This window comes from Coptis chinensis, chromosome 1 (genome assembly GCF_015680905.1).
Source record: "Coptis chinensis isolate HL-2020 chromosome 1, ASM1568090v1, whole genome shotgun sequence".
Taxonomy (NCBI): Eukaryota; Viridiplantae; Streptophyta; class Magnoliopsida; order Ranunculales; family Ranunculaceae; genus Coptis; species Coptis chinensis.
Window position 1 is genome coordinate 8,058,590 of NC_141456.1, and position 21,971 is coordinate 8,080,560.

The 21,971-nt window shown below is 36.9% G+C and overlaps 1 long non-coding RNA gene and 1 pseudogene across 2 annotated transcripts; both read right to left on the bottom strand.

Annotated features, from left to right (window-relative positions):
* Positions 1–7,225: 7,225 nt before the first annotated feature.
* Positions 7,226–10,101, bottom strand: LOC147521848 (uncharacterized). Its single transcript, XR_015194591.1, has 7 exons — positions 9,648–10,101; positions 9,316–9,567; positions 8,881–9,099; positions 8,696–8,776; positions 8,102–8,179; positions 7,572–7,899; positions 7,226–7,491 (listed from the first exon to the last, which is right to left on the bottom strand). It is a non-coding gene; the product is annotated as an uncharacterized LOC147521848 (long non-coding RNA).
* Positions 10,102–15,331: 5,230 nt separating this feature from the next.
* LOC147521849 (putative carboxylesterase 13 pseudogene) lies at positions 15,332–16,694 on the bottom strand (annotated as a pseudogene). The gene has a single exon (XR_015194594.1). The product of XR_015194594.1 is annotated as a putative carboxylesterase 13 pseudogene (transcript).
* Between the last annotated feature and the right edge of the window lie 5,277 nt (positions 16,695–21,971).

The window sequence follows — 21,971 nt, forward strand, 5'->3', positions numbered from 1 at the left end:
ACTGATGGTGCAACGAATACATCGTCTCTAAGTGTTTATAATTACAACCATTGTCATAAACTCGAATAAAATGTGGATATTCGAAGGTTATTCCAGACATTATTTAATTGAAGAAAAAGAAAGAGATTGAACTATTTTGGTTTTTGAGGGTATGCCTATGTCCTTATATATAGTAGGAGGATCTTGGTTTGTACTTTGTACTTGCTTTTAATTAGGTGGCCGGTTGAATTAGCGTTGGTTTACTGTTTCAACCATGACCAAATATGATCAAAACCCAAAATAATAGCGAAAAAGATTAATAATGTAGAATAGTAGTGAGAAACGTAATAGCGATCGAGATAATGATGAGATTATACCTTGCGGTTGCCTACCTAATCCAGTCAAGTAAAGAATTGCTTCATTTCATTCTATTTTATTATTGTTTTGTTTTGTTGTTTTTTTTTTTTTTTTTAATTTTTTTTACTGTTTATTTATTTGCTTAGTAAGAATGAATTTGTTAAGGGTTTTTTAGACATTGGTTCTAGTCTTAATATAGTAATTAGACTTTGGTCTAGAAATGCTAAAATATTAGGTTTTAGTCCTATTTATGCTACTTGACTGTCAGTCAGATGAGTTGACTGCGGTCATACTGCTTGGTTTTTTGATATGTCCATAACACCCCTGCACGTGACTCTCACACGTTTACTAGATAATACGGAGTGTTCATTTGGACCCAAAACCCAAAACCGACTTGAAAAATAGACCAAACACCGACCCGTACCCCCCAAAACTCAGGTTCTTTTGACTCAAGTTTGACTCAATTTCTTGACCGTGAGATTGAATCCATCTAACGGCTAATAGATTGTCTTCTTCATTCAACTCTAAAAACAATCGAAATTAACTTCTAAAGCATAAGATCAAACATCAAACATCAAACATCAAACATCGAAATTGAAGGGGGGTTTATTAACTCTAACTAATTTCTCAACCCAAATATTAAACCCCAACATGCAACAACCCAATCCATTTATAGATTCCAACCCCGATTGTTAAACCCCACCAAGAAACCACCCAATTCATTTCTCATAAACTTTTTTTTTTCAATATCACAATTAACATTTATGTGGTTTGGGTGGGACGTGGGGGTATTTGGAAGTGGGAATTTTTGAAAGAGGATGAGCTGAGGATAGCAACTAGATTTGATAAAAAAAAAAAAAAAAGGTGAAATGGGTGGCGCAAGAATTCATCAAAGAGATGGCCTAGTGGATCCTTAAATTTAATAGCTAATAAGAAATTTGTATGGGACTAGGGGTTAATCTGTTTGGGGTGTGCGGTGGAGGCATTGGCGGTGGTCTGGTGGAAGTAGCGGTAGTGGTGTATAGGCGACAGTGTAATGGTACGGGGTGGTATCGTGAAGCAAATAAGCAATTGGAGAAGACAATCTATTAGCCGTTAGATGGACTCAATCTCACGGTCCTGTTATTGGGACAAAATTGAGTTGTTGTTAGATCACATTGATCTGATTACGGACCAACACGTGGCAAATCAACATTTCACATGAATACATTGGTCAGCGCGTGAGACGCATGCTCAGGGGCATTCTTGCCATTTCAAAAGAGCAAGCAGTATGACCACAATCAACTGAGTTGATTAACGGTCAAGTAGCAGAAGTAGAACTAAAACCTAATATTTCAGCATTTCTGGACCAAAATCTAATTACTATAGTAAGACTAGGACCAATGTCTAAAAAACCCATTTGTTAATAACTAGGGTATGCCCGTGCCTACCTACGCCCTGCGCTTGTGACGATGCTACCCCGAAGCTCGATATTTTAACGTACGTCCGACACTGATTAACTCATCGGCGCCTTCGGTGCTACCGTAAACGCAACATAACACTAAGAGCCTAGTAGGTGCCGCACTTGGTCCATTGTTTGTTGTGACTTGAGGTCCTAAATAGTTAAAAGCCCAGCCAATAGACCAACAACTATTGTTGACTAAGATAACAGTGACCCACCACAATTGATTGAGTGGATCACACACAATGAAGAGTAAACAACTCAAAGCCTGGAATACATGGGATCTACCATGTCATAATTTTTTAAGAAGATTTGTAGCCGCCGGATGGGGCCTTTCGGCCCCACACTGTTATGTTTTGTTAGATAGATAAGAGAAAATTAAAAAGTGTGATCGAGGGTAATGCTGCATGAGTATGCCATACATTTATCATAATTGTTAGAATCGTGACTCATGAGTATCACAGATGTTCACCTAATTACTTTTTCTCTTGTTTCTTGTTCACACACTCTCAATCAACGTGGAGCATTGCACGCGTAAGCCTTATATGCACAAGCCTTTAAGCTCGGCCAATGGCCGTGCCTGCTACATTGATAGTTAATGATCAACAATTTTTTTATTTTAAAACATAGATAATACACGTATTTGATTTCCATAGAAAAGTCCGCTATATTAATAGTTGATGATACACGCACTAAGCAATTAATATTGGATTAAATCGGCGATTAATCACATATCAGGATTAGAGCGATAAAAAGTTTCATATTATTTTGGCTTGTTCTCAGTAACCGATTAATTCGGTGATTTCGACCGAGACAACCGTTTTCTCACCCTAACCATTCAAAATTAATCGCCGAAATTATCAGTGCCCAAACACAAAAAAGAAAAGAAAACAACAACCTAACAATTGTTTGAGCATTTTTCACAAATTTGGGAAACATATTCAAAACAAGTTGCAACTATCATATCATCTTTCTGCTTAAAATAATCAAATTGCAGCATTGTAATTACACCTACGTCAATATGCTTCGTAAGAAAAAAGAAAAAGAAATGAGATTTGTTTTTTAAAGAGAAAGATGTGACAACATCGGAGTCAAATAGATCGACCGGATAACATTATATTATATTAGCCCCCTTCTTTCTGTTGTTTGCATCTTCTTCCTCATAGGCTAGGGAGTAGGGATGGTCCGAGATCCGTGAGATCATGAGAGAGAGAGGAAGCCGAAAACTGGAAATAGAATGAATGATTCTTATTTTAAAGAATGAAAACAAGCCAACCGATGGAATAAGTTCAAAAGTCTCTAGTTAATTCTAAAGGACAAATAGAGAGCAATTTTAGCTATTTTATTAAGAACTACATGTGTCATTAAATTTATCAAATTATGCCTCGAAGAGCTATCCTGGACTTAACCATATGGGCTAAAGCTTATATGAATTGGGCTCAAGACATAGTCAATTTCTTTTATTAGTTTTTAAAATAAGTAAATAAATTCTCTATTGTTTTTTGCTCTATCAATATAAAAATAATTATGTAGTTATATATATATGATTAATAGCGATTAAATCGCCGATTAATCACATCTCGCCCTTTGACCGATTAGTTTCGAAAATCGATATTAACTGCTTAGATGATACATCATAGGCTTGTTACACACATTTTGATTTGTTTAAGCCTAAATCATGTACATCACAAACTTGTTATCTTATTTTTTACAAAAAGAGAATGTCGATATCACATGGTATGAAGAAAGCCTTTAATGCATACTAGTACGCTGGCACGTGGCAGTCGCCACGTGATTTTTGTAAGGTGAACAAAAAGAGGTAAACTTATAAGAGCCAAAAATTGTATTTTGAACCCCTTAAAAGTATTACATTTAGGCTAATTATGTTTATAATAAATAAGAGTTGGTAATATTTACGCGTTTTTGTGTATTTCAAGTGTTGGAATCAATTATGTGAAGAAATACGTCACTTTTGCAAGATAAATGAGTCAAATTGCTTGCTAGAGAAGTTCTATGGTTAAAGCCCAAGTTTCAAAGAGAAATTTTAAAGCCTAATCAAAACTGAAAAGTCAAAGTCAACGCAAACAGAAAAAAGAACATAAAAGTCAACAGAACTTCCGCAGGCCGTATCTTTGGACTTAGACCTCGGAATTGGGCCTCTTATATGTCAAAACGACTGGCTCGGAAAAAACTTTCTAATAGTATAAGATTTAACCCAATCAGAGTAGTAAAAGTAGATGAAAAAGGTATTATAATAAATTCTATCAAGAAAACCCTTTTTGGACTCAAGTAATTAGGTTTTGGGCTTGATTTAGTGGTCCAAAACACAGCTCCAAAACCCATGCATGAAATTGTAAACCTAATATTCTCTTATATAAAGAAGATTAAGGTAAAATTCTATTTTCTCCCCCTCCCATTAGTTAGAATAATTTAGCTCTCTCTCTCTCTCTCTCTCTCCCATTTCTTTAGTTTAGTATAGTTTAAGTAATTAGAGTTTATAATTGTAGCCTCTATAAAATCTCCATTAAAATACCTTCAAATTATTATTATTATTCAATTCAATTGCTTATCTTTCTATTATGTCTTTTTCTCATTCTTTTATTCATAATAGTCTCATGAATCAAAGCTAAACCTCCATTAGAGAGAGTTTGAATGAAACTTTGATGAGGACTTGATTTGTTAGTATAAAATTGTTGATTAGAACTTCAAGTTTAGTTTTTTCTTGACTTAGGAATAAGAAGAGTTTAATCTAAACTAGAGAATAGTGAATTTTTCTATGAGAATGGAAAACAAACTTTTTATAATGCTAATTAGTTATGACTAGAGATACCATAATTGATTAGGGATCATTAAATGTCTAATCGTTATGTTTGAACCTTGTGTTTAAATATAAAGATTAGGGTTTCGCAACAAACTCTATGCTAGCATGTTAAGTATTAATTAAAATGGATTTCAATCTCTATATTCTTCTCTATATTTTATTCAAGTCATATTCAATTGCTTTAATTAAATTAGTATAAGTTAAATTAATATATTTAGTTTCGTAGTATAAATTCACATCCATAAATATTGCTCTTACCACTGTTTCATTGTGTTTGATTAGTTGAATTCGTTTAAGTCTAGAGAGTTAAGAGTTGAACGATTTCGTACTCTATATATTACATGAATATATATGTGGGAGTAGAAAATAAATAATTGATAACGTAAGAATAAGTTAGAGAAATATAATATTGTGTTTTTACGTATATCAAAAATCACGTACACCTAAAGCCTAGTGGCAATCTCGCAATTGTATGTAAAATCGAGGGCAATGCGGTTAGTGGTTTGGACAGGGCAGCACAAAAAGCCAAATTTCGGGTAGTGGCAATATCGTAATTGTTTGTAAAATTGAAGACAATGCGATAAATCGGGGGAGAAACGTCTGAATTTCACTATAAAAATTGACAATTTTACCCCTCTCTCACCTATGTTATTATATAATACCTTTTTGACCATAATTGAACCCATATAGAGGGAGGTACAATTGGAAAAAGTTACTGTTCACCAAAACATTCTCTTTATGGTAGTAAGATAAAGTCACTACCACAGGACTTAAATAAAGAAACTCTACTTTTATGTATTAAGAGGCATATAAATTATTGTAGACAGCGAGTTAAAAAGACTTTTAAAATTAGTATGCTTGTATGGTGAAGAGGCTGAACTCAATCTATTGATATTAGAGGTATTAATATAAATATAAAAGATAATGCTTAGAGATGCAATATAATGTAGAAAACCTAATTCGTAAACTTTAGAGGATCCAACTCGATCTTGTCTAATTGGACAATCTGTTCTCCTCATGTCCTAGTAAATTGACAGAAGTACATTCAAATGAGCAGCACACAACCATCTCAAGTTCGAAATGTTTAATTTCCAAAGTTTAGAAGTAGCATCTCACGCCAATTTGTTTTTGAATGCAAAAATGATTGCCCCAGCGTGTTCAGCATTTCTATCAATTGGTACCATGATTGTTTAAATAAGAAAATAAAAGAAAAATTAAAAGATTACATCTAAATGAATGAATCCTTGAGTCGTTTCTTCCTGTCACAAATGGTGTTCGATCATGTCTGTATCAAGCCAACCAATATTGCCAATAACATGAATTATGGAATACCTTATACTCCCGCAAGTTTCTAATATTCTTTATGTGTTTCTTCTGTGAAATGGTCCTTGAACCTTGAGGTTCCTTTGAGTTTCATCAACACATTATCATCACATAACCACTGAAGCTCCTACCATATGAAACAGCTAGAGTTAACAACCAGTATAAGGAAATTTTTAACTTTCAAGATATGGAGGTCACAACATACACACTTCATAAGTAACCCGACCATTGGGATAACTACATACACGTAACACATTTTTCTATAGAATTGTCAATAGCAAGTTAGGAAGGTTCCGATGCATGTACCCAAAAGTATTTATTTAAGAAAATTGGTTGTAGTTTTTGATATGATATTTTTGACCCCAAGTAGTACGTATTGATCAAGACAAATGAAAACTTTTATGGCTAGATATGATATTTTTGTTGAATCCGCTACTAAAGTCTTGTTGCATTATTATTCTAGCTTGATATAATATAATTAATAAAGGGTCATGCATATTGAAAATAATCATAATACATGATAACTTACAAATATATTAATATATCTAGTGTGGGCTTATATGACTAGATCAAGGATGCATGTTTGATTGGGTTTGTACAGGGCTACAGGCTAACATCTTAATATGGATGTAAACCTACATTTTCAAAGTTTAGAACTACATATATAGCAATATATTTTTTTTTGGGTTACCGAGTATTACACCCCTCCCCCCTCAAATACAGACAAAAAAAAAAGTAAAATTGGGTTGATCGTGTTTTGTGTGTGTGTACACTACAAGAAAGCAGACTTTTAGCCACGACCTAAATCTGTGGGTAAAGGCCTTTAGCCACGGATATCGACTGTCGCAAGACCGTGGGGTTTTGACCTGTCGCTAAAAGTTTCGCTACAGCATAAGTCCGTGGGTAAATGCGACGGTCCACGCGACAGCTCAAGCCGTAGCAACATCCCACTGAGGATGACCGTGGCAAAAGTTGTAGCATTTAATTTGAGGGAGAAAAGCCGTAGCAAAAGTGGTTTTGCAACAAACTTTTTTTGTACTATAGCGACGGACATGAGCTGTGGCTAAAACATTTTAGATTAAAAAAAAGAAAAAAATTATATAATTATATATAATTATTGTTTTATCCTAGGTCCACTTTTGCCTTTCAATTCAACTAATAATTCATCCATCCTAATAACAATACCATAAAGAAGGCACATATTCTCAATCACTATTCCTTTACCAAAACACAGAAGATAAAGAGATTAATATTCATACAAGTTTTAAAAAAAAAAAAAAAAGCATTTACTATCCAAACTCAATACAAATATAAATTTTCAAATATTTCCCAAAAAAAATTCACCTCGTGCATGTTTCTCCGTTAAATTTTATCATTGCCATGCAATCGAATACTTTCGAAAATGATTTGAAGTCCTAGCTTTTCAGAACTCTAGCCTTAACCTTTTCATGAGCATCCACCGAAACTTTAATAAAATGGGTCAGGACTTATGACTATATCTATGGTCTCCAAGTATGGCATTCTCGGTATCTTCTTTACTCGGTGCATAGCTGAATCTCCTTTCAACATGCTGAACAATATAATCCATACGTTAGGCTTTAGAGTAGAATTCTAGCTAATGTTCAAGAGGCGATGCATGTTCTTACAAACCTGGTTGAAGTGTTGTTGAAGCTTCTCTTTTGTGCTGTTGACCTTAACATCATGTGTGCACCTTAATTTAGTACTTTCACAAATGTCAATATAAGAGGAAGGAGAGGAGATCTAACCAATCATTTCCCAATGACACCATAACCTTACTAGTCAAACAAGTGTGAGTATATTGTCTTGGCCAAACCATCTCTGCTAACTACTGCACCAAGAGGATCATCAAAAAGTAAAGAGGATAATAAAAATTCATATCTTAAACAACAAATTAGTACTACTACCTCTCTGTTGAACCTACTTTAGTGCCTTGGATTCGTACTTTAGCTCTAGTTTCCTAAGCCATGAGAAGTTAAAGGAATCAGGATAAAGAGAAAATATTCTACACTAAACCCTTCATGCGACCAGTCTCAATTACTTTAAGGAGATAAGGTAACGATAGCAGAACAGTTACAATATACCAAACAGATCGATTCGAGCAATCATTGAGAATAGAATAAATACAAAAACAAATAACATATGACTCTTAGCCAGCTTACCACTTCAAGAAATTTTTGAGTATTGCTTTCAAGCTCCAATATTAGACGAACAAAGTTCAATCCAAGATAAAGCTTAACCTGCAAAAGAGAGGAGGATAAAAATTTCGTAGGTAGCATAATTGATTTGACATGTTCCCCACAACAATTCAATCTTGATTTTTAATAAAATTTTCATCCACTGAACGAGAGGGAAAAAAAAAAGTAAGTAGTGAACTAAACTGGTAACTTGCTTTTCGTCTGATAAGCTTTTATGTTACAATCACAGAGCATCCTCGCTTCTATACACTACTCAATTTAAACACAGACATTTTAATGCTAAGCTTCTACCTATCTTCATAATATTTCGGTTGAACTTCTATGATTGACATAGAGGTTACAGTATAAAGGGTACCTCGGAAACCCCTTCAAGTAAGTCACTAGTTTTGCACTTGTACTCAAGCCGTAAACATTAATAACCTTCCGATGAGATATATGATATAACAAAACACTGAGAGTATCATAGTAAATACAGAAAAACTATTTGCAATTTCACATTATAAGAAAAACAGTAAGCTCTGATGTGGAAAGAAGAGAAAACAATGCCAATAGACTTACAGGAACAGGAACTTTGGCCTCTCGCCAGCAGTTTGTAATTAGGTGGAGCCTTATAACTTGGATTTAACTTCAATATCTCATCTGGACACCCCAAATATAATTTGACCAAAGTGTGCACATCACCAAAAATAATTTAGACATAAAACAGAAGAAAAATATCAAGAAAGAGTGCTAAACAAATTTACCAATAGCTTCCCCTTTTTCCGACTCCAAGATCTCCAACTTCTATGAATGCCAAATTCGCGTAAATGATCAAGCTTAAGAAACATTGAGATTCAATAAAAGAAGTAACCGAAATTAATCAACCCTCATCCGCAATACTACCCATCAACTCGGTGTTTAGAAGACTCGTCAATAAAAGAAGTGACCGTATGTAATGAATCAACCCTCATCCACAATACTACCTGAAACCATGAAAAGAAGTTAAATGACAGATAGATACAAAACATTGTTAAGGAATTCCTCTTCTAAACCTTAGTGTAGGCAATTATGTAAACCAACAATAAGTACTACCCCTAGGATAAGAAGGAACTGCCCAAATGGAAGAGTAGAATTAACTACAAACCACCTTAAAAAAATAAATATCATATTAAAGGAGACTATTAGGCTCGAAGATTTACCAGGTTTCCTGCTGTAAGTCGTCATAGGGGGCAGCATGGGTCTGACTCTCTCTGGTACAGCCATAATAGGACATCTCTCTAAATCCAAAAGGTCCCTTAAATCCACGGCCATGGTTAAGCGCCAAATGGCCACCAACGCCTCTTAAACCACGACCAGGGAAGCTATGAGGTGCTGGCCTGACCCAAGATCCCCTAGCGCCTCGAGGAAACCCTCTTCCAGAATGAAGATCGCCATGAGTGACATACTTTCCCCTGCCCCTTTGTAATGGGAGGAAAATGCTATTACCTTAACATAAACAATAAAAAAAGAGAAAGACATTAATATTCCGCACCTGAACGTCCGACTAAGGGTTTGTCCAGTAATAGCATGAGTAGATGTATGGCTATTCTCTCCAACAATTACAACTCTTGTGGAGGCTATTGCATCAATGCCTTCCGTGACTCTGAGTTCATGGGGTACTCCAGAAGAGACACCGATACCTACAAGGGGAACAACGTGTATTTGATTGCTAAATTCAGACAAGCTACACAACTGGTAAGAGCCAAAATAAAATTTGCCAAAAGAAAAGGAGCCAAGAAGGCTGAACAAACCAACTAAAACAGAAAAGTTCTCAACAGCCCTAACTTAACCCCATGAAAATGCTCTATCTAAATGGGTGTTCACTTTTCAAATACAACCATTCCTGATGAATAACTTCACTAAGGCAATAGAAAATTCTTCAAGTATAGCCTCTGGCAAAGCTAAATGTAATTGTATTAGACTAGGCTTCAGATCAAGTATTTGAGAATTTTTCATTAGTGTAGGGTAGCCATCTAGTATAACATAATGACAGTTATATGCTGGCATTAATGGTAGCGTAAGGATATGATAGAACGACATCCTTTTTGCACAACAAATGAAAATGAAAAACTCGCTTTTTAATGGTAGTATATATTATTTGTAAAGAAAAAGTTTGTAAAGCATAGTAGATTTAATATAAAAATGCAGAAAATGGAGTCCCCTAAACTCGTCAAAAGCTTTGGAGAAGTAGTTAATACAATTTTCAGTTTCCTTTTTCTCTTTTCTGTGTGTGTGCGTGTATTTTTTCTATCATCTTCGATATAATATTCATATGAATGCACAGTGGACTTGTCCTGCTTGTATTTACTACGAGTGACTACTCTCGACTAATATATTAATGTTATTTACTATGAGTAACTACTCTGGACTAATATAAAAATGGATTAAAAGAAATCTTTTATTTTTTCAAAATTACACAAACCTTGACAATCTGATCTATGGCTTTGTAAGCTGCATCGACTGGACCTGTTCCAACTGAACAAGCAATATGCTCCACTCCATCTATACCAATAAGTTTCAGAGTTGTTGTAGAAAGACCAAGAGTCCCACATGTAACCTGTGTTGTGACTCGTGAGTATTAGATGTAAAAAAGCTTACGAAGGCTATCTAGAAAGAAGCAGGAACTAGAAAGACAGTAAAACAAAGTGGAATACCTGCATATCACCCAGAGACCAAATGGCCCTGTGGCTGGAAAATTTCATCTGATATCAAGGTACGATGTGGGAAGGTGTTAGGCACCCACACTCGCCTGGTAAAACCAGCCTTACTTCTATTGAGGTGTAATGTATAAAGATAGGCGAACGAAGAAAGCTTGAAAAATTAATCTAACAAGTTGGATGATCTTCACTAAATTATTTAAAAACTAATAACTATATGCTATAATAAAACAAAAAAAAAACCTAATATGCAATGCTAAATGAAATAAAAGAGAAAAGAAATATGTCACCTTGTTTTGAATGTTGTCTCATACTTGATTGTAGATTGATTGATTGATGATCTTGATTGATTGTTGATGAATGATGATGATAAACTTGATCTGGAATTGACAACTGTGATTTTTGGATTGAAAACAGGTGATTTGAGAAAAAAAACCAACTTTTGGTGAAAAGAAATTTTTACTCAAGATCGAAAGAGGGGAAAAATAGGCTAAAGACGAAGAACACGAAGAACTTCATTAGAAAAACCTCAAAGTCGAAATTTTATCTTCAACTCCAGATTAAACTAAAGAAATTCTACTCTAAAATGATGAACTAGAAAAAAAAAAAAAAAAAACACTCAAGAAAAGAAAACTACTAGGCTATTAGCTATAAATAGCTAGGTCCAGATTATTAACTCCGAATTCCTAGCTCCAGATATGGTGGAATACCTACATATGTCGCCATCAGAAAGATGCTGCAAAAACAAACTTTTCTTAGGATAGTAATGTCCAGTAACGGTAGTGCCAACCCACAAGTGCCAAGACATCTACTCACTTTTTTCTTCTCAGCCATTGCTTTGAAACGCCAAAAGACGTCATCAAGATCCTTGCCATCTAATTCATAACCAAGCTGGAAAACAAATTAAAAAACACAAAATTGGAGAAATTAAGGAACCTAAAAAATTGTCAATGGAGAAAGTATAAGAATAATAATACCTCCAAGAGTCCAGATCTTAGAGCATGCCGTCCACTATACCAAAAAGGAACAACAATATGTTACGTTAAAGTTTACCTCTTTTATTTTAGCAACTGAACTAACCTCTTCAGCTACTGTGGGATCTAACTTCACTCCTACAATTCTGAAACAACAAAAAAAGCACCGACCTTTAATAAAACAAAAACTTAAAAAATAAAACTTTTAACATTACCTTTGATGAGAGAGAGATTGAGAGAGAGGTGATGGTGATGAGCTGTTAGAGAGGTGGTGGTGCTGGTGGACGAATTGTTAGAGAAGCCGATAAGAGAGATGGTGAGAAAGGCAGTGGAAGAGGTTTGTTTAGTTTCTCATTATTATTATTTTTTGCCTTATCTGATATTTATGGGAAAATTTGGAGCTCCACGCCCAAATTTTGGACCAATTTTCCAGCTATCCCATCAAATTATTTCCATGGGTTAAAATCCACACCTATCACATACTATCAAGATATGATCCAACGGTCTAAACCGTGGGAATACCAATGGCTATGACCGTATAGAAAGGTAGCAAAATAGTGTCACACCATTCTACAACTATTATAAGTATCCCAACAGCTACCAACCGTAGGCAATGATTCTACAGCTTGGAGCCGTGGCAAATATTTCGGGTCATCCGTGGCTAAAGGCCCATTTTCTTGTAGTGGTAGGGGGGGGGGGGTGTTACTCGTTAACCTTTTTGTTTTTTGTTTTTTGGTTGGGAAGTTAGGGGGCGTTATAGGCTATAGCCCCTGTTAGCCCTCTCTTAGATTCGCCTATGAATGAGGTTGTTTTGGAGAACTCCAATGCTAACTAATGGAATTACATAATTGGCATGTAGAATCACTAACAAAGAATCTATTTCCCGAACATTGAACTTCCTTAACAACTGCATATCGTAATACCACCCATATAATATTTAAGTATAAATAATGGGTCGTCATAAACTTAGGAAACAATTACATGTAAAGGAGATTGAAATTCAATGAGGTTGCTTTAGAGAACTCTGATCCATTGCTAACTAGCGGAATCACATAACTAGCCATGTAGATGCACCAATTCTCTGTCTTAACAGTAAATCTATCTCCTAAACATTGAAATTCCTTAATAACTTGCACATCGATTGTAATACCACCAATGCGACGTCCATCAACCAATCAAGGAACTTCGTATTAAGGCCAAGTCCAATGGTTTGGGGCGCCATCGCACCAAACCACAATAGAATAGTTCATAACGTTAGTAGGATAGCGTTTTAAGACCCAATGGTTTTTACAAAGAAAAAAAAAACAAACACACCTCCCTAGCCGCCTTTGACAATGGCGTGTAAACAAACCAAAAAAAAAACTCTCTAACCTCCACTCCCAATGGCGTATGGAATTTTTTTTCCTTATTTCCCATTTTGCCCTTTTTTTCTTAAGTATACAAATAAAATAATAAGGACACAAACGTAATTTACCAGAGCTAAAGATTTTAAAAATAAATTTGGTCAAACAAATTGTCTAGCCGCCGTTTCTACTGGTGTGCAGACCATACATTATATCGTTAAAACTGGAGGTATAGATAGGTAAACTTATACCGATAGCGTTGGCGGGTTAGCGTTTTGACGTACAATTGGATTACAATTTCTGTCATATTTGATGTTTTGCCACACCATTGGACTTGGCCTAAATGGTTGATGAAATGCTTGCTAGACTTTTGCCAACCTAAAAACTGAACTAAATACTAAACATGATTTATCAAAATTGAGTATCCCCTAATCAGTATCTATTCAAACAAAGTCATGGAAGCCTACTTCAACACCAAGACATAGATTTAGAACTCAGAATCATAAACTAATGTTTTACCTCCTAATAGTTAGTACACAACTTGAATTTTTCACTTAGTCGAACTATCTAATCATTGTCACTATTTTTGACTAAATCGGGACACCCCAAATCAGTACAAAGACTTAAAAATTGATATTGGTTCCACCCATCCCCACATTAAATTTTATTTTACAACTAATAAAAGACTCTGACATTTAGAAATCAAATTGGCCAGGAAAATGAAATTAGAGAGATTACCATAAGGCGATTTGAAATAAGCTATTCGGAGGAAGCATATTCCAATGTATGTGTCGTTTCCTTCCGTGTCAAACGAAAGAAGCTATTTAGAGGAATCCCAAAACGATGAAAGATAAATACATGAAAAAAGAACATAAAGAAAAGTGCTTACCAATCAAGTAGTTTTCGTTGCATTGTCTGTTGCAAGTTTATGCTCAAGCTGCATTATTTGACCAAACTCCATTTGATATTTTCTTTAAGGCATATCATTGGGGGAACAAAAGCATTCATAAGCAAGACAACTCAAATTGAGATTTAACAATCAAAAACTTAATTACATTTATTCATTTGTTATGGAATCACTATAGCCACTAGCAACATTCAATAAACAGTAATAACGAATGAACTGAAATTCTTCAAGTTTGAATTTTATACCTTGGTGCCAAATATCACCTTGGAGGCTTAAGGTGGGAGATCGAAGAGGAAATATAAAACGGGTCTGGTAGCACTCAGGGTTGTCGACCCTAGGGCTATAGTAAATACATCAGGGAGAACAAAAGGGAGCTTTTCCACACTCATGGCTTGGACATTTAAGGTGCAGTTAACAGGAGAGACGTTGAAAATAGCACATGATTGGCTCAGCAAATGATTGATGCATATATGGTTGATTTCCACATTTCTATGGCGTTCCAAGCACATCTAAAACCAATCAATTACCTAAGAATTCAGGCGACGCGAGAAACATATTGAGTTACTGAATTATATTGAAGCTGAATTCTGTGTGAAATTTATGTTTTATTGGTTAATTTTTAACTTTCAATTAAATTGAGTTAGTTGTCTTCGTTATTAGTTACTAGTAGGTATGGATATTATTTTTGAATGTTAAAGCAGTGTTAAACATACCCTCACCATATTTTATTTGGGTGCAATGCATGCGAACGATTGCATTCATAGCCTGACTAAACGCTATAGGGATGTCCACCCACTAGGCCACAAAAGCCAAATCCCTCCATCGAATCCAAGCAAGCGGATCTACGACCGATCATTAAAAAAAAATAGAAAACTTTTCACCAAAGAAAGATCTTTCTGCGGGGGATAAAAATATCTATTTGAGAAAGGGATTTGCTCAAGCTGTTTCCATTGTTCTAATAGAATTAGAAGTCCTGTGCCAAGCTCGAAGGCAAGGGCATTGAACGGATCCATAGTTAGTCTATTTCGCTATCGGGAAGGGGATTTCTGCTAGATGGAGAGAGAATGTCCGGCCAAAATATATCTATGAGAGGGCTGAACTTTATGTGTTAAGCAAGATAACTCACCAGTATAGTCTCAATTGAAGGCAGGTTGGCAAACTTATTGAACTTACTAAATCTATCATTTACCCATTCTTTTATAATTTTTTTCAGAGGTACAAGATCTAGAGGATCATAGGGATAAATTATTTTAACCTAAGAGGGCATGTTTTTATTTTGAAGCCATAAACCAACATTTTTTCATAGAAAGAATGTATTTTATTTGATATTTAAAATAAATTATACAAAGAATTTTGAGGTCAAACATGCTACAAATTGTGACGCAAGCCCCTTTTGAATAGCATAACCAATCCTCCTAAACCCATATTTTTTTTTTACTTTATTTTTCTTAAAAAACACTTAATAACTTTATTCATATGACAACATTATGCTGGAGAATGCTCAATCTTTTGCAGGTTCTTTTGCGTTTATGAAAGCAACCACCATTTTCATCAATTCATCAGACTTTCCACCAGTAAGACGAGAAGTGTGGAACACATGGCCCTCACCTTTGGATTCCATAATTTCCACCACTCCACCCTCTTGCGCCCACTTACTATTCTTTAGGTTCTCATAGTATAGTTTCCCCCTGTGTACCAAAGCATCTTTCTCAGCAACACACACCAACACCCTTTTGCATGCCAACTGCGAAAAGTTTGGATCTTTAAGCGGATTGAGATATGGGTCATCGAGACTTGGGTCATCGTGCTCGCTTTTCGTAGTTTGAATAGCAAACCATAGCTTCCCTAAATCCTCCATGTCTCCTTCAGATTCAATTGGCTGAACACCAAGGAAATAAGGATGGACAACAACAATCCCACTAAACTTGCCATTGAATTTAGGATCTGCCGCTCGAATCCCCATATTATGTGCGATATTAGCTCCTGCACTATCACCTGCCATGAATACTTGGTTGAAGTTGGCGTAGTCTTTCAACCATTCTTCTTGAGGTGGAGAGAATTCTTTAGGTTGTTGTGAAAATACCCATTGAACTGCAGCCCATGAATCTTCATAAGCAATAGGTAAAGGGTATTCTGATGCTCTTCTATAATTAACTGAAACTGCGATAACATTAGCTTTTTCAACTAGTAAATTCAGATAATTGTGGTATGTTGGACAGAAAGCAGATTCTATACAAAAACCACCACCATGGAAGTAAATGAGAAGGGGTAGTTTAGAGTGTGGGTTTGCTCCTTTGGGTAGATACAATCTTGCTGATAGCACACTTTCTTGGTTGTATACTTGGACATTTTCTATATAAACATTAGTTTTTGGTGTGATTATAACATCTTTTGAGGAAACACATGTTGGTCGAACAAATACATCGGGTCTAATTCTTAGTCTACGGTTATCTTTGTAAACTCGAATAAATGGATCATATTCCCATAGAACATCAACTGGTGTTGAAGCCATTGTAGTAGAAGAAGATGAAAATAAATTGGTTGATACTTCAGAGTTGAGACTTGAGAGGGTGTGAGGAAAAAATATTATGAGGATCTTGGTTTATATAATTTTTTTTAAGGTGAGTGGATAGGAATTGTATGTCAATGTCTTAAGCTACCGTAGAATCTAAAGCGCCGTAGAATTATTCATAATAACTTAGCAATTTGGATTTTGGACCCGGGCATGTGCCCGGCTCCTTCGTATAGTCCAACATGGCTCATTTTTATTCCACACGTGTTATCCATTTTTGTTAACATAACTCACACTTGTGATTGCTCGAGTCTTCCTAGAGATGCAAACACCGCCGTCCTGTTGATCTCTAACAAAATACTTTTCGCTTTACCTAAAAATAAAGACAGAATACTCTTTGGCACTACTCTGAAATCTCCAGGTCAGCTACTCCTTTAAAAGCTAGGATTTGTCATTCTTCCTGCACCTCAGTCCTCAGGTGTCTAATTGAATAAAAAATTATTCAGAAGACTATCACCTGAGCGTTTACCGTAGACTGGAAATTTTTTGTTCAAGAACCAGGTAAGATGGGATATAAAACACTCCATTATAAAAAAAATACCGGTGAGAATGGTTCCTAGTTTGAATACAACTTTAAATTGAATACTTGCCTGACTGTACTATGGACCTCATGAACTTGATAAATCCAAAAATTAGTATGACCTTGGTACTAGGTAGCTCGTAGACAGATAAAAAAAAATCGCTTCATAATTAATTAGTGCTTGTGAATGGCGTCTATTGCAAATCTCCAACTAACATATGCTACAAACTGCAAATTGCTAACCTTCCTATTGCAAATCGGGCGAACATACTACAACCTTCCTATCCTAAATGTGTGGATGATCAACTATTACTATTGATTTTTTAATTTCATCCTGATCTGGTACGTATGTGTAGATAGAAGAAACAGAGATTAAAACACCTTATTTCCTGTATCCATGAATTCACTTTCTTTTGGTCAAATAACTTCACCTTTGATATTCTCAAAGATTGCTAGTGTCCTGACACTTGAGAGAGTTAAAACTTAAAAGACAAGAACATTCGACCACAGAATGGTAGAACAGGTAAAGTCTTTAACAATAACATTTTAACAACTCGGGAAATAACTCATTATTTTCCACTTCTCCACCCCATTGATTATAGTCTAAGATCCGTTGGTTCTCTAAATGTCACTTTTTGTAAAAACGAATTTCTGCAAATTTAATATTCGATTTTTTGTCATTGGGTTCTCTCCATGACTCCATCTAATATCATACATTTAAAATAGTTACAACTGTTACTATTGGGACTTATTTTTTAATATAATAATTATATCCACATTGTTAAGTGGTGAACTGGTGATAGAGGGGAATTGGTTCAATTGGGGTTGAAATATATCTAGAACAGGCAGTGGTGGCGGTTGGATGAGAGAGGAGAAAAATAGTAGAAGAAGAAAAGACAAATACGTAGAAAAACGAGGAGGGCTTCAAATACGTAGACATGTAGAATACGTCAACAGGTAAGGGGAATGGTCTACGGTCTACCCCTCTCACGGGTCAGATCCTCATTCTGAAATAGCAGCTTATATATAATTTTTCTTAAAACATGTCAAATATTTAATTCTTCAGTTCCACATAATTACTCACTGGCAATGTGACGATTGTTCAAACAGGCCTAAGAGTATATCAGAATTGAGTGAGTAGAACGTACATGTCAATTACTCTAGGGCGTCGTATGCTTCCTTCAACCTTGCGAAACTGCCTACTGTTGGGCATTCTTGACTTTGGTGAGAATGCACTTTCTGGGGAGATTCCTTTGTGGATTGGAGAATACCTAGTTGCTCTAAAAGTTTTAGGATTAAGATATTAGACGTCTGTAGATGTTAGTTATTTTCGGACTACGACCTGATGATTGGTTAGATAGGAAATGGCTGCACTCTTCTTGGGATAAGAGTTGCCTACGTATCAAGTTTTTCGGGATAAACTTAAATAAAGCCTTACGTAATTCATCTCTCTCTATTTATAGATGTGTGTCTAAACCGTTATGGATTGCAGATCCACCTTATATGTTATCTTGATGATTCGTCATTACTCTGATGTTACAAAGTAAATGTTTCCTTGATTGTTGCGTTGATTGAGCTCTAAGATTGCGCTAGTTGATATCTTTCCATGAATGATCAGAATCGCTTCGGTAACGGGTGTTGGGTCGTTGGTACGATCTGATGTTGTGGGACGAGCTGAAGTAAGACGTCCTGTCTTGTGGACACGGGCTCTGTAGTGTAGAACGGAGGGTACTTACACAGCCCCCTTTACTTTTTATTTGTTATTTAGATAGCTGTTGCGTGGAACAAGAACGGTTTAAAAAGTAAATTTTGAAAGCACGTGTCTGACAGCTGGTTTGTTTTGAATTTAGGTTTTGGAGAATGTGCGGAAACTGTTGGGCTGGATTCGTGGGCCCGGAGTTACGGCGATTTGTGGGCGAATAATGATTTAAGTTTTGGGAACACGAAACGTTTTGATTGTCTCGAAGAGTTTGGGCAGTTAAGGGGTTTTTTTACTTGTAGAAGTTTTTTGTTTGTTCACTTTCCAACCAAAGGAAAAATAATCCAGAGTGAAAGAAAAAAAGAAAAAGAGAAAGAAAGAAGAAGAAGAAAAAAAAAACTTCTCGTCCTTCTTAAATCAGGTTCATCTTTCAACTTTTAAAAATTTGAGCTTTCTTTCTTTCTTTGATTGTGCAATGTCTATGACTAGTGATAGTTTGAGTGGTGAGGTTGAAGTTAACGAATGGAGAGAGAGAACTGTAAGTGAAGAAAGTGAGGAGAGGGGTTCAGTAGTGGTGATGAGGCTTTCGCCTTCCTCCTGGAGACGATTGGATGAGAGGAAGCCTAAGTCGGTGAATTGTTATGCCGTTTTGAGGAAGGAGTTTGGTTGGGTGAAATCCGACCTGGTTATGTACGATCTGGCTGGGGAGAAGAATTTGTATACTAACGACTACGTTCCTTGGGGTGGAGGAGTAGTTGTTTGTTATGGGCAGTTGAAGGCTGGGATAAGGCTGCCCTTTCCCGTCTTACTGTGGAGGTGTTGAACTTTTTGGGGAAAGCCCCCTGTCAGATCGTATGGAACAGTTGGAAGATTCTCCATGTGTTGGACTTGTTGAATGACAGGGGCTACAACATCTGTTTAAACGATGTGACGGAGCACTTTGTTTTGAGGAAGTCGGGTGCTGTGAACTTTAGTTTTCATGTTTATAAGGGGAAGTCTTCTGTTATTGTGGGGGTGAGCAAGAAGGACTGGAGTCGTAGGTCGTTGTTGGCTGTGGGTAGATATTGTCCTCCTGGTTTGGAGATTGATAAACGTGTTGTACAACCTCGTGGTAGGTCGTTGGTTGTAGGTCGTAATGTGTGTGTTTTAAATTGTAATTTGGGCGATCTGATTTATTTGGCTTGTTTTTGCAGAGGTTACAATCCATGATCGTACGAAGAACGGTGTTATTGAAAGGTTTGCTTGTTTGAGTTTGGAGAATAAGCAGGCTTTGTTGGGGGAGGTTGCGCATTACTTTAAAAGGCGTGGAGGGAAGAAAATCAACCGTAAGAGGCTGGAGCAAAAGGCTAGGGCTCACAAGGTAGTGGTTGAACTTTCTGATTCTAGCTCGGAATCTGCCATGGAGAGAGAGAGTCACAAGAAAGCACTTGTTTCTAGAGTGAAAAGGAGTGAAGGTGATGGTGAAAGCTGTTCTGGTGGAGCTAGGACGTCTGGTGGGGTCGCTGAACACCGTTCTGGTGTGGTGAGGACAGTTGGAGGGGTGGCGCCTTCTAGACGTCCTGAGTTGGGTGACGCAAATCGGCTGTCATCGCGAACGTTCGAAATGGTGACGCAAGTCACTTAAGGCCCCAACGCTCGAAATTTGGATGTGGCACGCTCTGCATCCAACCGCTTCTCCTCTAGTGATGCAGATCGTTCTGCATCCAATTGCTTCTCCTCCTCGGAGATGCGATTCTTGAAAGTCTTTGAGTGGTGCTGCAGTGGCGCTTTGGTGGGGGAGGGTGATGCTCCCACTTCGCTCGAAGCCTAAATCTGAAAAGGCGTTCCGGGTGGTTGAGTCGAGGGGGCTAAGAAGGCCTGCAGACCGAAGCCCAAGACCGACCTAGTAATCGTTGAAGGTCGCTCGTCTTCAGTCGGGTTCCTCCAAGAGGATGAACCCGATTGATCCGGGCTGGGGGGTGGCCGAGGCCCGGGAAAGAAGAAAGTTGGTGAGGCCGAGCACGGCCGAAAGCGAGGCAAGGGGTCAAAAAGTACGGACCCAAGTAAGAATAGTGAGAGTGATGTCCTTGATAGAATGGTTACGTATGAGGACCCCTACAGTTTGTTGCCGAAGTTTGTTATGAATGGTGACTGTAGCTTCAAGTCCCCTTTGGTTGGTGGGGCGTTGTTTGAGAGTATTGTGCTTGCCGGGGATAGACACAAGCTGGATGGTAAGGGTCTGGACGTGAACTTTGTGGAGATAGAACAGTTGTTGTGCTTTGTGAGTATTCTTCCGTTCTGAGCTTGCTCCTTTTTGGTCTTGTTGATTTTGATCCATTTTAATGTCTATATTTGTTATCTTGTTTGCTAGGTTCTGGCGATGTATCGGAATCTGAAGGATTGGCGTCTATCTCCGACCGTTACAAGAAGGTGCTGGATGTCAACAAGCAAACTTGTAGAAGACTGGTGGCTGAACAGCAAGTGGAGAGAACTGAGGTTGCAGGACTGAGGGATCAAGTGCAACAGCTTGGTGGCAAAGTGGCTCTGTTGCAACCCACTCTAGATTCTGCAAAGCTGAAGGTTCAGCAATGGGTCGATGGGTGCAAGAGGTTGCGCTCTGTTGCTGAACGAGCTGAGACTGCATATAACGACTTGGAGGACACGGTGGAGAGTGGCAATGTGTACGTGCTGTTGGATGATTATGTTGATGCATTGGATAAGTATGATCGCCTTAAGATGTCTATTGAAAGTGGGGCAGCAACAGTGTCTGCTGAACATACTGGTGTAGATGCTAGTAGCCTATCTGATCTGTCATCTAACCAAGTCGTTGTGCCACTGGTTGCTCCAGCTGTTCCTTCTATTATTTCTGATTTGGATGTTTCTGAAGTTGTTGTTGATCAAGTTGCCGGTTCTGGTGTTGTAGAGGGCAGTGATCTGGACCCTTTGAATGTGAAGAATCTTCCTTGTGTGAATTGACTTTGAATGTCTTGTGTTTGATCTTGGTAAGTCGTTGAACAATATTTAAACAGCTATTTGCTCTTGATACTGATACAATATTATTTTTTATAGGGATACTGAGGTCGTTTTCCCGGGATAACCTGGGGACCTCAGTTTTAACCGGTTTTGTATTGAAGTAGAAATATTTAAATTACTTACTTGTTGAAG